The sequence below is a fragment of the Symphodus melops genome (genome assembly GCF_947650265.1).
Source record: "Symphodus melops genome assembly, chromosome: 4".
Classification (NCBI taxonomy): Eukaryota; Metazoa; Chordata; class Actinopteri; order Labriformes; family Labridae; genus Symphodus; species Symphodus melops.
The window spans coordinates 6,688,797-6,705,629 of NC_136694.1; the positions used below are offsets into that span (position 1 = coordinate 6,688,797).

Sequence of the window (16,833 nt, forward strand, 5' to 3'; positions counted from 1 at the left end):
GGATGGAAAAGTGGCTCGCTTACATAAATGTGTCCCAACTGAGACCGTCTTTGCATAGTATATCACGTTGATGCCATTGTAATGAGCAGATATAGAGGTGGGGATATAAATTCTATAATTAAACAAAGTATCCTTTATTTATCATCACTTCCTCTAAAATAAGGTATTTCATAAAGTAGACCAAAATCAGCTGGCATGTTTGTGTTGGCACAGCTCTGTTAAAGATGCCACAAATAGGCAGGTACCTTTTTTCAATTAAACTCTTTGCACACTGGCCGTATTTTGCAGATTTCCTTTATAGATGCATATTATATTTTGCATGATATTCTTGAGTAACAGAAGAAAGAAAGTGGTCAGCAAAAGCATGTAGTCTGGAAAACCATTTACAATTTTGTAACCTAACTACAGCTTTATTGTGTGTAAAGCATTTTGCCTCATCTTGTACTATAATAAATGAAAAAGTAAATGGATTTTTGATCTTGCTTTGAGTTTGACCTCTAAAACCTTTGACCTTCAAAATAGTGCAACTTCTCTAAAGGGAGACGATAAAAGCAACACGCTAACTTCATCTTACATTGCAGCAAGTAATTCTTAGGAGATTTAAAAATAATAATAATGGGGTCGCCGGTGGCGCAGCGGTAGTGCGCGCGACCCCATGTATTGAGGCTCAGTCCTCACGCGCGGGCGGCCCGGGTTCGCGTCCGGCCTGTTGCCCATCTCCCGCATGTCTCTCCCCACTCTCTCTCCCTGATTTCCGACTCTATCCACTGTCCTCCCTCTATAATAAAGGCATAAAAGCCAAAAACAAATCTTTAAAAAAAAAATAATAATAATAATAATAATATGGCACTCAGTAAACCAAATATCTTCAGTGTCTCACCCCTTAATTCCAAGAGATGCTTGTTCAGTCCATCTCCTCTCCGTGACGGCGGCAGAGCTGATCGGCATTTACTTTATTCAATGTGTGTGTTTCCACTGGCTCCGCTGCACTATGTCTCTTCAGGAGATACGCAACAATTCTATTTTTGCTGGAGCGTGTTGCACCCATTTACCACACAGCAGACCGAGCAGGACAAGAAGTCAGACATCGCAAAAACATTAACACATCCAGTTTATTTTCAGAATAAAACATTTTGTTTTGACAGTTCAACAAACAAAGACCTGGTGTGTTTATAATGGTTCTTTTCTATTTTATACCACATACTTTCCATTATCTCATCTATAATAACGGTGTTAACTCTTTTGTCTCTGCACTCCAGCTGCCTGGCTGTGCTGCTCCGTGCTGTGCACTATGAACGCAGCCTGTGGGTGTTGACAGACAAGGAAGCACAAAGCCATAACGGAGCAGAATGGACTCACAAGGCACACGTATTGGAAGTTCTGGGTTAAGTGTAACTATCTGAATTAGTTTTACATGTGTTCCAAAGTGAGTTACTAAAGACCTAAAGCTCTCACAACATGTACCATGGTCAGAACATTAAAACATTTCACAGTGACACAAATATGAATTTAACCATGTTGAAGGTGGGTCCTAGGCATGCATGTTAATGAGCCTTACTTAGTCCTGCTGTTCAGGCTACCACCAAAGTAATGGATGATTTGGTATATTTTAAAAAAATTCAGAGAGCCAAATGTTCCATTATGCTGCAAATGAATAATTTTACTGAAGACTGCCCAAATAGTATTGTGGTGTTGTGGCTCAGTTGTGGAGCTGGTCTGTGTATGTAAGTTATTTTACTTATTAACTCTTTAGTCCTGCTTGAGTATAAATGTCAGCTCCAACTGAACTGCCTTATTGGCTAGAACCTATTTCCGCACATGGATCGTCGTTAGGACATGTGCAAATGTTTCGGTATTTTCTGACCATAAGGGCTCTAAAGAACAGGCATGGAGGCTATTTTCCCTAAGGGATATCACATGTTGTTTAGCATTCTCAGGCAAGAAATAGGCCTTTGTGAGGACCTTTTATTTAATTTTGTCCCGTGTGCAGGCAGTGTTTTCATTCTTCAGATAGGCAAGCTAATTTTGGCCCCACTGTTTCCCTGTCTGGCCCTTGACAGTATGAATCCACCCAGGGCTAAGCAAACCAATCCTAGCAGCAAGCCACATTCCTTAGCCGCGTGTTCTTGCTGAGGCAGTAGCAGGACATTAAATCAAATCTAACTTTAAAGAGTCCATAATCAGCTTCTGGTGGTAGCCACTGCCCTATACAAAGCGGGTTTCAGGGAGTGTGGACAAGCACACCTTTGTTTTCCACTGCTCCATATGGGGGCTGGGGGATTTTCAAGGAGTAGAGTCTTTAAAGTCTTGAAATGGTTCTTGTGCCTTGCTCAACCCAGAAAATCTATTTTCTACTTCTTTAACATACATGCAATGTTATATTCTCCCTAAAGTTAAAACAGCTTTTGTCCTCAAAGGCAGACCCACACTTTTTTGTGGAGAAATTGAGCCTTGGTCTACCGTAAATGTGTGTGCTCTGCTTCACCAGATTCTCCAGCGACTACTTGTTCATCAGAGCTAATGGGATAATTTATGGCTCCTAAAAGGTTCAAAAGAGGGTAAGAGTAGACAGTTGGAATTAAGTTGTGTTTTCCTGCCCATCAGTCACTGACCTTTGTAAGTGGAACAGCAGAAGTTGCTTTGCCAGCAGCTTTTCTTGTCAGCCCCTCACCCCCAAAAACAGACTGTCCACCAACTCTTACATAACAACCCCAATTTAATCCTAATAGGGTGAAGTTCCTTACTTGACCTATAATGGCTTGCCATTTCGTTTAGTGGCACCGTGAAATGCATCCAAACTACACCCTGTTAATCAACATTCCACTATATGTTGTTTTTTTTTTTAAGTGGCTATCTTTACACGCTTGAGCCAACTATCACAATGCTTGTTGACCTACAAAACAGGGGTACGAGAGGCACGTGTTAAGTAACTTTTCCCATCCTTAAAATGGTGCATCTACCTGGGGTCAGAAAGGTTGTGTGCACAAACTACTCAAGATTTGGACATATTCTGCCCAAGCAGAAAACAGATAAATGGCATGCATGCTCAGGAGAGCTTCAGGACCACCTGCTTTGAGCACAGTCCACAGCCTCTGCCAATGTTAACATCTAGGCGTAACTAAAGATGTCTTTACTTCCTACAAACTGAGCAGTATTTGCTTCAAACTTCAGCAAAAATAATTAGCATTTAATCAGGGAGTTATGCTAATGAATGCACAATGGCAGCCACTGTGTCTATACCTTGGAGTAACATCCAAGTATATTTCTGCCTTCTTTTCTTTCCATTTTTGTGGAACAAAAAGCCAAGTGTGTGGTGGAAATGTAATGGTAACAAAGGATATCTCCTTGGGTAGATGTTTTTAGCCCCATTGACCGAGAAGCGAAAAGGAGATGTAATTTGACTGATGTTTCTAACTTTATGCCTATCCTATCTGGACATAGCAATATGTTTTAAGATGAATTAGAAAGTGTGTTAAAGACTCATAATACCAGAAGATCAACTGCCTTTGGCTTGCTTTTAAATACAAGGAAATTAAGCCTTTTGTCTGTTTATCTGGTGAATGGTAATAGATTGAAGAAGACCATAAGTTTTAAAAAGGAAGTTTGATTTAGAATGTTTATAGTTTATTTGGACAGCTTAAGTCTGTGGAGAGTCCTTATGAGCAAAAAGATTAGGTCCTAAAGGACACAGATTTGTTTTGTGTTTTTGCTCATAATAAGTGAAATACTTTATTCTGCCTTCTTTTTTGGGGGGGGGATCTGCTACATATGCTCAGCACAATGTCAAAACTGTCTCTCAGCTATGACCTAGATTAACCTTTGATATCATTTTTCTTTTGTTTTCATATCTTATGGCATCTTTTAGCCTCATTCTGCCAGGACATGTACCCTTAGTGATAGCAGAACAAAAACAAGACATGGAAAATATGAGAACTCAGGAATCTGGCCAGCTGAAGCAGGTCTAATGTAGAGAATACTGAATTTCACCAGAGTCAGGGAATAATTGCATAGCTGGTTGTCTTTGAAACCCTTTAAAGCTACACTTTTTTAATTTTCTCATCAATTGTCAGGATGTATGTAGAATTTACTCGATTTTCCAATTCAAAATGGCAAAAGCTTACCTGTGGTCTTTGCTGGCCTACTTTTCTGTCCGTACACTGAATTACATGTGGGTCCTTCTGCTATATAGCCGTGCTATATTAGGCCAACAGCTGCTGCATGTCTCTCAGCAAAGCATGCTGACTGCTGGGGCTTAGCTTTTACACAAACCGGATCTTACACAAAGACATTTTTTAAGATCTTAACTAAACAAACCATGTTCTCATTAATTTTTTTTAGAAGAAATAAAAACATGTTTTCTTGTCTCACTTCAAACCTTAAGTTTCCACTCTAGTGTTTGCTGTGCTGAATGACTGTTACCCTACAATATGTATCAAGGGGAAAGGGTGTGATTCAAGGACTCAAATTCCTTAAATCAGAGCTAAAACAATGTTAAACCAAGTTGTCCCTTTGCATTTGGAGATGAGGCCTTTATCTGATTTCGGAAAGTCTGAGTTGGTGTTGCTTGAACATTCCTGCTGCTGCTGCTACTGCTACAAAGACAATATTGCACCGACATGGGGCACATGCTGCCATCCAAAACAAAAATGAACTCTAATTTACCTGTAGCACATCTGCAACCAGTGTAACTTTTATTATATTACTTTTGTGTCGAAAAACACTGGCCTTCAACTTTTTTAGCTTCTAAAAAACTTGAAATAAGTATCAGATCTGACCTTTTCTGTATAGCCCAGTTTAAGGAAAATGGACCATGTGTGGGTCACAACCTCATTGATCTGAGCCAAATGTGATGTACTTGCCTTGTTTAAGTTACTTACAGTGTCATGCAGATTACCTGAATGTGGATGTCAGTTCTTGCTTTTTCTGCCATTGCTGTTCACCAATTTTAAACCAAAGAAGAAAAATCAAACTGGATTATTGTGGATGCTCTCAGACTCAGTTTATCTTCACCTCAATTCACCTTGTAGTATTTAAGTCTTTGTATTTTTTATCCCCTTTATTTGGTTAATGTAAACTTGCTCATAGCCGTTATTTATTTGTTTTTGCTATTGATGCTGTTTATATTTACTGTTTTTTGGAGCTGTTATGACACCCAAATTTCCCCCATTGGGGGATCAATAAAGATTATCCTTATCCTTAATTTGTTCACACAGCATTGTTATTGTCCACAGAAAGGTTTTAAGACTAACTTAAAAATCCTCAATCAAGAAAACATTTTAAAGGCTTGAAAAATGTTCTACACAAGTGCGAAGCTTGCTGAGCAATCACCAGGCTTTATTCTTTTTTCTTCCCCCCCCCCCCCCCCCCCCCCACAAAAACAATTACATGGCCCTAGAAATTCAGTCTTTATTTATGAAAGTATATGCAATATATATTGTACATGTTTGTGTTTTGCTTCTGATCAAACCTTTTGTAATTTGACCTTCCTCCTGACCCGACTCACTGGAGCCTCTAACAATGCTGAGGGTAATGTCACAGCTTTATTTATGGTGGCAAAGGATTTGACAGGGGACACATTGGAGCGGCCAAAGTTAAATTATTTCAGATGCAGTTCACCTAACAGCAAACTAAGAATGAGAAAATAAGTATTCAAGTGAATTACCTCGTTGAAAACACGGACAGTAGTTCTACCAGAATATTTGTAGTACATTTCAATGTTGCCATAAAAAGCTTTGAAATCACTTTTTCAACTTCATCAAGTGATACACAGGATGGCTTTAGGTTATAAGGCTTTGCAGTTGATGATGACTTAATATTTTTCTATACTATTGTAACTGATCCAATTATGACAATAGAGCATTTACACTTAATTAGACATGGCCCTATTTATGGACTACAGGGAATTAACATTTGTTAATTCCTTCTTTAGGCTGTTACACTCATTTATCCAGCAGTAAAAACACAGTTCCAAACACAGGCAGTTGATCCCTTGTTCAAAAATGGCTGCAGTTGTTACGTGTCTTCATCCTGTTTCACTCCCCCTGGCTGTGTTCTGCAGCCCATGAATTAAACTACATGATGCAGAAACTCTAGGGGGGCAGACTGGAGACTCCACTCACTCAGCGGTGATGTGCAGTGAATTAACTCTTCCAGTTAGCTGTTTCTAAATGCATTCTTTCTAATGCCATCCTCCTGAAGGAGAAACTCTTGACTTTGCATTTCTCAGTCTCTCTCAGCCTTGACTGTGTTTTGCAGTATTTTCTCAGATCGTTATCCCCTCCTACATTGGTGTACGTTTATTCTCAGATGTACATCACTTTGGACTAAAGAGTCTGCTTAATGAAAGTTTAACATTGTTACATCATGAGTACTCAAGTATAAATTGTAATGTAATTTGCAAATGTGTCAGTCACCGTGGTCTCCTAAATCAAGCTATCAGTCTCAGACAAGTTGTTACTATTGATGACACAGGCCTATATGACACCAGCATCTGATATGCTTTTTTGTTCACAGAACAAGAGAATGTTATTCCACAAATTCCTGAGCCAAGGCTCTGTTCTCTCAGGATGACCTTCAACTTATCTCTCCATCAGAGCATGTCTGGGAAGGAGAGGAGAGGTGGGACAAGAGTGGGGGTTGGGTTGAAGGAAACACTCTCAAACACACAAGCTCACACTGAAAGCTCTGGTTTAGCTTTTTGGCTAACTGAGAAAACTCAAAGGACTAGCGTTGTAAAAAAATGTCTATTGGCATTTAAGTACTTTACAGTAAGGAACAACTATAAATCTCCCAGATCAGGATCCATATTTAAGGTTCTGTAAGGTTCACTTATGTGCTTTTGTAATACCAGCTTCATTTAATTATGTTATTTTAGAAGCATACAACTTAAAGGCGGAATTTAATGTGGATGGGAAACCAAGAAAGTAATCATGACAAACATAATAAATTGTTCTTTATGAAGTGAATCTACAAAAGCTACTATTTCCTGTTACTGTTGGTACCTGAATAGAGATTAGAAGGCTTATTACTTCAATTATGAATACACACTGTAGTGCATTTTTTAGAGACTTAGACTTAGACTTAGACTGAACTTTATTGATCCTTTTGGGATGACTCCCTCAAGGAAATTTAAGTTCCAGCAGCATATACAATAAAATAAAAATGTAGCAGGTAACAAAAATAAGACTCAAAATGTTACTGTATATAAAAAATGTAAGAAAACCCAAAATGTAATAACTGGTCGCTAATGTTAGAAATGCTGAGCCAAAACATAACTTTTTGCACAACTTTTTCCCAAGTTGTTATATTATTAGAAGAGAAATATTTTGCCTGCCCCATGATGTAATAACTGGCCTAAAATGTAACAAGCTCTAACAAGGCTTTTCACATAACCTACTCTAAAGGCCCTGTAAAACTTGATAGCCAAACACAACAGGGATAATTGAAGAAAGTGTGTCCATGTACTTTGCGAAAGCCAAGGTCACGGTGTCACAACACAGCTCGTCAACATCAATTGCCTGCAAATTATCAACACAAGGTGCCTAGTTAGTGTAGAGTGTAAGCCTCTGGGCGAATGGTTGGGACTGACTGAGTAATGTTCATAATGACTGAACATGTGAATGGAATTAAAACATTTTATTCCATCTTTCACTGCTTATGTTCACAAAATTGTGTACTTGATTGATAGATGTCATCCCTCAGAAAATAATTGCATTTTTTAGGAAATAGTTTAGAACCACAGGAGCCATTGTGCTGCAGAAAAAGCTCAATCTAAGCTAGAGAGACTTTTCTGGAGCACAATCCCTTGTGCCACACTGTCCTCTGACTACTGCTCAACTCCTCTCATAACAAGTCCCTAATAGGAACGACTGAGCATGCTCAAAAATTCCCTCTTTTTGGTCAGCTGCAGTCAATAAATCAGTCTAAAGCTCTTCAAGTGAGAGCAGGGTTAGCTTGCTGTGATTTATCCAAATGTCATTTGTTTATATCCACACTGATATGCTATTGTTATTTCGTAAGAAGAATACTGCTTCTGCCTTCCCCATTTAAATCAGTTTTGTTTTCAGTACTGTGCAGGGAAGCCATTTTGTGACTTGGCAGTACAGACCTACGAGCTGAATTAGGCTGGGGAAATGATTAAATAAGTTCAAGCTTACCTCAGCATTCAGCTGGAGCTGTCTAGCTCAGGCCAGGGCGAATATGCAGACTGTTTTTGTGGGGTTGGCCTAATTTGCAGGCATCTTTACTATGTGTAACTTCATTGTTGGAGTTTGACTTCAGCACTCAGATAAAGAAAAGCATTTTTATTGTCTCCAACAGTCATTCTCTCAATTATTTTCAGTTTTTCATATTATCTGTTCAAATGATGATCTAAACCACATTTAACTACTTATAAATTGACCGCAAACATTTGTGGTTTGTCTGTAAAAGTTTGGTTTAATTGGAAATGGCTGATATCTCCTGCTGAGCCTAATTTAGTTTTTAAAGATTTTTTAGGCTTTGCGTTTATAAGTTAGGACAGCAGAGAGACCGTAAATGTGGGGTGGAGAGAGTAGAAGTTTACGGGTCACTTGTTCTACATTTTAAGGTACACCAGGTTAATTTCATAACAACGAGAATTAATATCTCATGAGCCATGTTGTAGAAGATGGTTACTTATGTTGAGTGAGACCACAAATCAAACAACGTACATACTGGGCGACACATCTCTTCACAAACTGTTCAATCATGATCAACCTTGTATGTTGAAGTAAATGCTATGGTTTTTGTTTCCTAACATCTAAAGTTCAGAATCTGATTCATATTCTCTCAGGCAGGCTCACTAACTCAATTCTAAAGAGAAGTTATATATTAGCCTTTAACTTGGCATGAGTAAAACTGATCTCTTTTATAGCATGCTTGGATTGCATGAAGTGTCAAATCAAACAACTGTGGTGAAAACCAATAGTGTTGATGATTAAGGAAATTAATACATAGCCATGAAACCTGATCTAGAGCTTCTAAATGTTCTCATCTCGTTTAATGCTGATAACCTCCTGCTTAAACTAGTTCTATGGGCATAAAAAATGTCTGTCCTATAGGCTATGTGACAGCCCATAAAAAATTGATATCGATAACTGGCACATTGCCATATTCACTGGAAGTAACCAGGAAGGATTCAAGGGTCTTTGGCTATGCCTAACACACTAGAATGCTGTTCTCTCCTTAGTGAATACATATAAACCTTCTTCTCTAGCACCCACAGATGTTTATCCTGGAATATGTCATTTTTGTCCCTACACCTAGGAGGCCTGCTTTTAGCAGCAGGGCTGTAAGGAAGTTAGAGCTCTGCCTTAACCTATAAAGAACTTTCTAGACCAAAACCATTAAGTAAAAGACCCAGTTTAGTTCTGTTTTTCTTTTTTTTTCGTGGACGGTCCCATTTAGTTAACTCGAGTCTAGAGTAAAAGGAGCAGCTCTAGCCTTAATGGCTAATTTCCAGCTGTAGTCCCCGGCCAGTTGTCAGTAGCCAACCTAAAATACATTATTTCTAAATGTAAATATTATAAATTACATTATATTTATAATAACAGTGTACAGTGTGGCGTTGAGCCCCTAAATTCCAGACGGAAAGCTACCAACATCCAGGCATTCTTAATGTGACACAAGCTTTAAATTCTGAAAAGTTGTTGCTGTCTTTACTGTTATTTCTGTGTGCCACTCTTTACTCTTTTTACTTTATTACTTATTACTGTGTGTGCGTGCGTGTGTGTGTTTGAAAGCTCCACATTCATCCATGAGGCCCTTTGGTGGCTGTGGCTAGCCAAAGCATACAACAGAGCGCCTGTTGTGTGCTGGGATTGGTCTGAAACTTCGTCAGCTCCTTTGCGAAAGAAAAAAAAACATTTTAAAAATGTTTCTGAATGCAACATTTTAGTTCCCCCTGCGTTTGGACTGTGATGATATTGAGTAAGCAGAAAGCAAGACACGTAATTTGCGAAGACTTCAAACATTTTTAAGCTGTAAAGAAGCTTTTGTTAAAAAAACAAAAAAAATCAAACCACTTAGCTTTGCACCACTGCATCAGAAAAAAGACATTAAGATAGTTTGAATCTAAATGCTATCTTTACTATAATGGGTTAAATAAAGGGAAAACAGTGCAGACTGATCATAAAGGCAAGAGAAAGAAATGGATGATGTAAGCATACTGCAACGGAGACACTAATACTTTTTCAACATTTTTCTCTTTCAAAATGAAGCGAAGAACTCTGCACAAACATTTCCAGGACTAAAATATGTGGCGCTGCATTGGACGAAAGGGCCCTTCTGTCCCTTTTTTGCACATTGAAAGTGTATTTCATTGAGCATGGAGATATGAAAACTTAAAGATTATTGCATTGTATATCACATTCATGTGTTTTGCAAATGAGTGTAGATTGAGAGAAGAATGAGAGAAGTTTTCTATCGTAACTGTTTATGGAAGAACATTTTGTTTTCTTCCCTGAGGTATTTCTAGGTTTGATTGATATAACATCTCCAAAATCTGCGACTCACTGAGATGATATAACTCCTCAGAATGGTTCGATTTGGATTAAAGCTTCTGTCAAAACAGGATATCTTGTTAATGTGTTTAGCAGGCTCTGTTCCTGTATAAGAGACAAATTGAGGGAAAAACATCAAGAGTTGGGGCGATAGGTGGGAGATCAACATTTTTCTTTTTCTTTTTTTTAAGGAATTTTTGGAATACAATGACTAAATTGTTGTTGGGTTTATTATGGCAGGAAGATGAATCTAGAGGAGATGTAAAGGCTTTGATCTCAGCGGACAGTACCATGCTTTTTCTCTCTTTTCTTCTCTCTTACTTTTTTCCTCTCTGAGCTGGTGAACTGGCTTGACAATTTTGCACAGCTGCACTCACAGCTGTGCAGTGGTCCATAGCAGACCTTGCTCTTTATCAGCTTGATTGGTCACATCTGGCATAATTACTTCCATGTTGGGTTTTTTGTGAGTTAAGACAAGATGGGGGAGGGGGGATCAGAGTATTGGTGGAGAGAGTTAAGGAGTGGACTAAGGGCAGTGGGTCTGGATGTGAAGCTTTAGTTTAAAGCAACAAGGCCTTTACCTTGTTTGCTGGCTGGGTCCCCAGTGTTTGTGTTTGATCTCTTTGCCCTTTATGTCTTTTGGTATGGTGAGCTGGAAAATTGTTACATGACAAGCCATTTCTTTTTTGAGTGTTTTGTCTTTAATTCCGATTTTAGAGTGTTGGAGGAACCTACCATTTTGTCAAAATACAATCAACAAACACACTCAAGCTAATTTACTCTTTGTTTTCTATTAAATTCAAATGTAGTAGTGTTTAAAACGCAATAATATTGCTCATAGTAAGATAACTGTTTTGACAAGGTGTACCAATTGGAAAAGTCTATATTTTAATTCATACAGCAAAAATATTACAATTCCTCAAAAAATGTTTTTTATTTGTTATTGGTTCCAATCGGTGTTGTATCTCATTTAAAATATCTTACAAATACTAAACAACAAGCTTATTATAATCTATGTTGTCCTTTCCCATCCTTAGACAAAAATGAAAATGTGTAGCACCTACAGATAGAGCACTACTGTATGTTGCACTATAGCATCAATTTCATTGATTGACTCTTGTCGCCTTTTTTATTCAACTAACATTGATATTTGAAAATTGAAAAACCTGATGGTAAATACTATTGGTTTGGACCAAGCTCTAACTTTTTCTTAGCTTTTTGTCTTTGGACAACACATCTGCTTTATTCTGTAGTAAGTAACAACACCACAACCTTACGGCCATATGAGAAATTACAATGTTTTGCAACTTTTGAAGCTGGGGAACATTTTTACTTTAGGTACTACAGTGACTGGTAGGGGCAAATGCTTGGCAACTGATGAAACGACAAAAATGAAGTAAAATGTGCAGCATATTCAGAAACACTGCACATTCAAAAGCAAATGCAAACTCCCAAAACAAATGCAAATAAACAAACACCCTGCAAAAACAGAAACATGCTGCAAAAAGGCCAAACAAATGCATAAACTTCAAACGTGCTGCAAGTACAGAAACAAAACTTAAGTCAAAAACACACATTAAGAAAACACCAAATACAGAAACGTGCTGCAAGTTCAGTTAAAATGAAGTGCTCCAGGCCTGGTTTATTTACAGGAGAGAGAAAGAGAGACAGCAAGGTACAGAAAGTTTTGTTTAGATGAGGAAGTTATAGTCTTAAAAGACACAGAATAACATCAGGAAACACGGAGATTGTAGACTTAAGTTTTGTTTCTGTACTTGTAGAACGTTTGAAGGTAATGCATTTATTTTGCCTTTTTGCAGCACATTCGTTTGTTTTGCAATGTGTTTGTGTTTTTGCAGGGCGTTTGTTTCTTTGCATCTGTTTTGGGATTGCATTTGGTTTTCAATGTGCAGTGTTTCTGAATATGCTGCACGTTTTACGTTTTACTAAATGTTTCCCGTTTCATCAGTTGCAGAGCGTTTGCTCCTACTGGCCACGTTACATTATGAATATGATTACCCTCCCTCACACAACTGTTTCTTCATTTCACAGCAGCCCTAAAACACTCCATACCTTACACTCTTTGAGACAGGACTCTCTTGTATTGCTTGTAGTTGAACTCGGCCCCTGTGGTTATGAAGCTTACCCTACTTTGCTGGCAGTTATTGCCATTGAAAGTCGGCCTCAAAGTTAAACACGCAAAGCTAGTGACAAATAAGATAAAGCCTGCTTTTCATGCACAGAGTTGTGTGTCACATCGAGGCTAAGTCTCAAATAATTTTTAAGCCTCCTGTTGCTAGAGAACCAGTGCTTGGTATTACTCAGGCTTTTCAGCAGTGAAGTTGTGATCTAGATGCAGATTCAAAGCTCTTCACTGAGCTGACCTCCTGTGACACAAGGATCTGCCAAAATGTTACTAGCACGGAGAGTCATAACGAGGTATAAGCTTAAAAATTAGCCACTCATAGAAATAGTGACTGCACGTCCACCATCATCATAAAGAGGCTAGTGATAATAGAAGACAGTTGTTCTGTCTTTAGATTTTTCTTTTACATGTGAAAGGACATAAAGTGTAGCCCAACTACCAACCCCCAGAGGAACTGGTTTCCTGCAATGCCTCCATGCTGAAATAAGATCCGAGATCGCTGAGGTCTTGTTTATCTTGGCAAGGGCTGCACACAGACACTCTGAGAGCTAAGACTCCTAAGATTTTCCACTCACCATCAATACCTTTTTTCCCCCATGTTCCTTTTGTCCACATCTGCTCTTATCTTCATGAATTTACATGAAAATAATGAATCTGCTTTCTCCCTGTACTATTTTCACATTATCACAGTATTGTAGTGTTTGTTCGCGCACAAAAGGAATGTGATTAAGTATTAAATATAGTTATGATGAGGAAAGCTGCTAGACTGACATGCTTCTACAGCCATTTGAGGGCTGTAATGTGAGCCCAACCCATTCAGCCCAGCCAGCACATATTTAAATGACACTTAAACAACTCCAGATGTAATTTGAAAGGATCCCAGAAATTACTCAAGGCTTTGAGGTGATTTTTCTTTTTCTATAACAGATAGATGCAAAAACTTTCTGAGAAAAGTTTAACTGTACATTTTCTGTCTTTTTTGACACTACAATGTAGTAGTGCATAGGCTCAGCAATAGCTGTAACAATGTCCAATTTGAGAATCACTCAGCACATTACTGCACATTCAAGAGCAAATATGTAAGCAAGTGCAAAAGAAAGACAAGAACTTAAGAACAACTGCATCAACATCAAACACTCAAAAATACATTATTGAAACGAGTCAGAAACACACATTCCGTAACAACTGCTGCAAGTTCAGCCTTTTCAACAGAAGTACATACAGTAACTGTAGGGACGCTCCGTGAGACAGTTTATTTGCTGGAGAGTGAAAGACCAGTCACAACTGTTTGTTTAGATGGGAAAATTGCATTATGGACTGAAACAGAATAACGTTAATGTCACAGAGGAAATTTAAAGCAATTCTTGTCTGGGTTTTTGACACAGAGGGCCAAGACAGCAAACTGGGTCTTTCTGTGGCCTCACCCACAATGCCTTCGTCATCCCTGCTGGTAGAGTCCAGGTTGAACTTGCTGTTTATCTCTTGGCTTCAGATTAGCATCACTCCCTGTCCTCACTTTCCCCAATGAGCTTCCCCTGCCTGATAACTTCAGTCTCCAAGTGGTCTTGTCCTGGGCTCAAGCTGAACAGTACCAGTAGCTGGACATCTACATCTGACTATCTGTCAACCAGACACCATTTCTCAAAGGTGCAGTTTTTTTAAAACATGTTATGAAGTTAAAAATTAAAATTCATACATAGCCATGGAGAATTGCTGCTCCAGGGGGTGTTTATCAGTATTGCGGTTTGATTACAAGTTGACCATTTCTTTCATTGTTTATCTCCATAGACTGTCTGGTCCTGAAATGTATCCATCCATCCACTTAAACTCCTCCACCTGGGGCAAGGACTCCCCACCGACCCGAAGAGGGCAAATTTAATTCAGTTAAATTGTATTTACTTTATTTGCTTGGGAAACATATATTTACATTGCCAAAGCTAAAATGAAACGCAACTTGAAAAGGCTTAAAGAGGACATATTATGAAAAATCCACTTTTACAGGGTTATTGAACATTTATGTCTACCAATCCACACAATTTAAAATAAATCCACCCAGTCTTACCACACAGAGAAAAATGCTGTTTCAAATGTTCTCAACTTGTGACATCACAAGTTGGGTTAGGGTTGAAAAAAATACCTTCCCCTGTTTTCTCCACCTGTTGACTCTACCCCCAGCCAAGAGCCAAACTTTTGCACAGGTCCGCCATTTTTATTTGTGATGTAATTTCTACGGGGAAAACTCAGGGGGGTTCATTGCATTGAAAGAGACACCAAAACAGAGCGTCCTGAGAGAGATGGTTTATAAAGGTTCAGAAAGTTCCTCTGGTGCTTGATTCCTTCTATATTTGAATAACAGAATGTTAGTTATTCAAACTAAACATCAGCTCTGTGTCTTATGGAAACAGAGCTGTAAATAGGCTTTGAATGACAGAAGGGGGCACTCAGTCATTCTGCTTATTGTCGTCTGCTTTTTACATGCCTTTGGGTCTCACACCACGGCCATGGCCTGGGGCTGGCTGTCTGTTGAAAAGGTGCTCTGTCTCAGGGCCTAGCGGTGTGGTGGGGAGCTCAGTATGTGCACTTTCCATGGATGGGTAAACAAGGCTTGCATTCTCCCAGTTTGTCTGCGTGTGTGTGGGCTTGGTTTGTGTATACAAATATATGCAGGGAAGGTTGCTACAACAATAAAGTGGACTCATCAGTGACATTTAAAAAGTTTTGCTTTTTTAGGAAGGCAAATAGAACAGGCTGTCATTCCCACATATTTAGTGTATGCAACTCATCCAGGCATGTTTAGGACCCTTTCCACAAGTCATTGATGGAAATAATCTTGGTATTAATTCCCCTGCTTCCTATGTTTTAGTCACCCTTTTACCTACAGCTGAGCACAAATTAAACATATTCGGCAGTAGTTTCTTAATCCAAATATGACTCTATGAGGGTTTTCCATTAGGCATTGTTTTCCATGCACACCTTAAAAAATAGAAGGGGGAAACAGACAGAAAAGTGAGGAAGCAGACAGAAAGGTGAGCTATCAAACAATGACATCCATTTAAATATTTAGGTCATGTCCTTCAATGTAAAGGATACACTTTCAGTATTGGGCAGAAATAGCTCAATCTGGGACTTACTTGGTTACTGGAGGCTTGCCTGTTCAAGTTACAGTACGGTCCAGTATGGTGACTGGAAATGTGCCAGGTCACTTCCTGAGTAGTGCCGAGTTGCCCTTGAGCAAGGCACCAAACCCTAAGCTCTCTCATGCCAACTTCTAACATCTCTCCATTAACACATGTCCGCGAGTCCTGTTAGTGCATGCATGTTATTCAGGCCTATGTGTCAAAATGATCAACGTTTATTGACAGCCCCCTAAAATTCCTTTTTTGGGAAGTATGTCTCTTAATAACAGAGAGTAAAACCAGAACTTCCCCTCTGGAATAAATAAAGTACACAAAATAGATAAATAAATAACACTCTCCCCCGCCCCACCATCTGTGTCCAACTCTCTGCTCATTACGCAAGCACACAGTTGAATCTCTCCTCAATGCATTTTTCCATGTTCCCATATTTGATTTCAAGCACAATCGATGTTCAAGGCTTGATTTGTTTTCTTTGCTGCGTGTTGTAAAATATTGTTTTCCTAGTTTTGTCATTATTTAGAGGTGTTTGATGTTTGTCCTGGAAAAAAAGTGAGGTAACTCATGATGCTTTTTTGGTGATGAGGCAGGGGCTGTTTTTTCTTTAATCTCTAAAAGCTAAACACCAAACTCAGCCCAATACCCTGTGTGTCTCTCAAAGCCAAATTCAAAGTCTTTGCAACTTGAATTCACATTCAATTAGATGCTGCCCTCTGCAAAAAAAAAAAACAGCTGCAATGACTCCACACTGTCTGTTCTTCCTAGTTGTTATTGAGAAAGTTGCAGCTTGTCTTCCCTTTTGAGGTTTATTAGCCCACTCTCACACACACACACACACACACACACACACACACACACGCACACGCACACGCACACACACACACACACTTAAACACTGAGAGAGTTAAGCTAAGAATGTGCTAGCAAATTTAAAATCAGATTGCTTACAAGAAAGACACTGTCCCCATTTCCTCTTATCAACCTAGCATAAATAAGCACATGTGTAAACAATTATAGAAAACGTTGGGCAACT

General features: G+C 38.8%; 1 protein-coding gene across 2 annotated transcripts in view; it reads left to right on the forward strand.

Moving 5' to 3' along the window:
• The window catches only part of pdzrn3b (PDZ domain containing RING finger 3b), a 131,020-nt gene that overhangs the window by 80,067 nt on the left and 34,120 nt on the right, over window positions 1-16,833 (forward strand). The window lies entirely within an intron of this gene.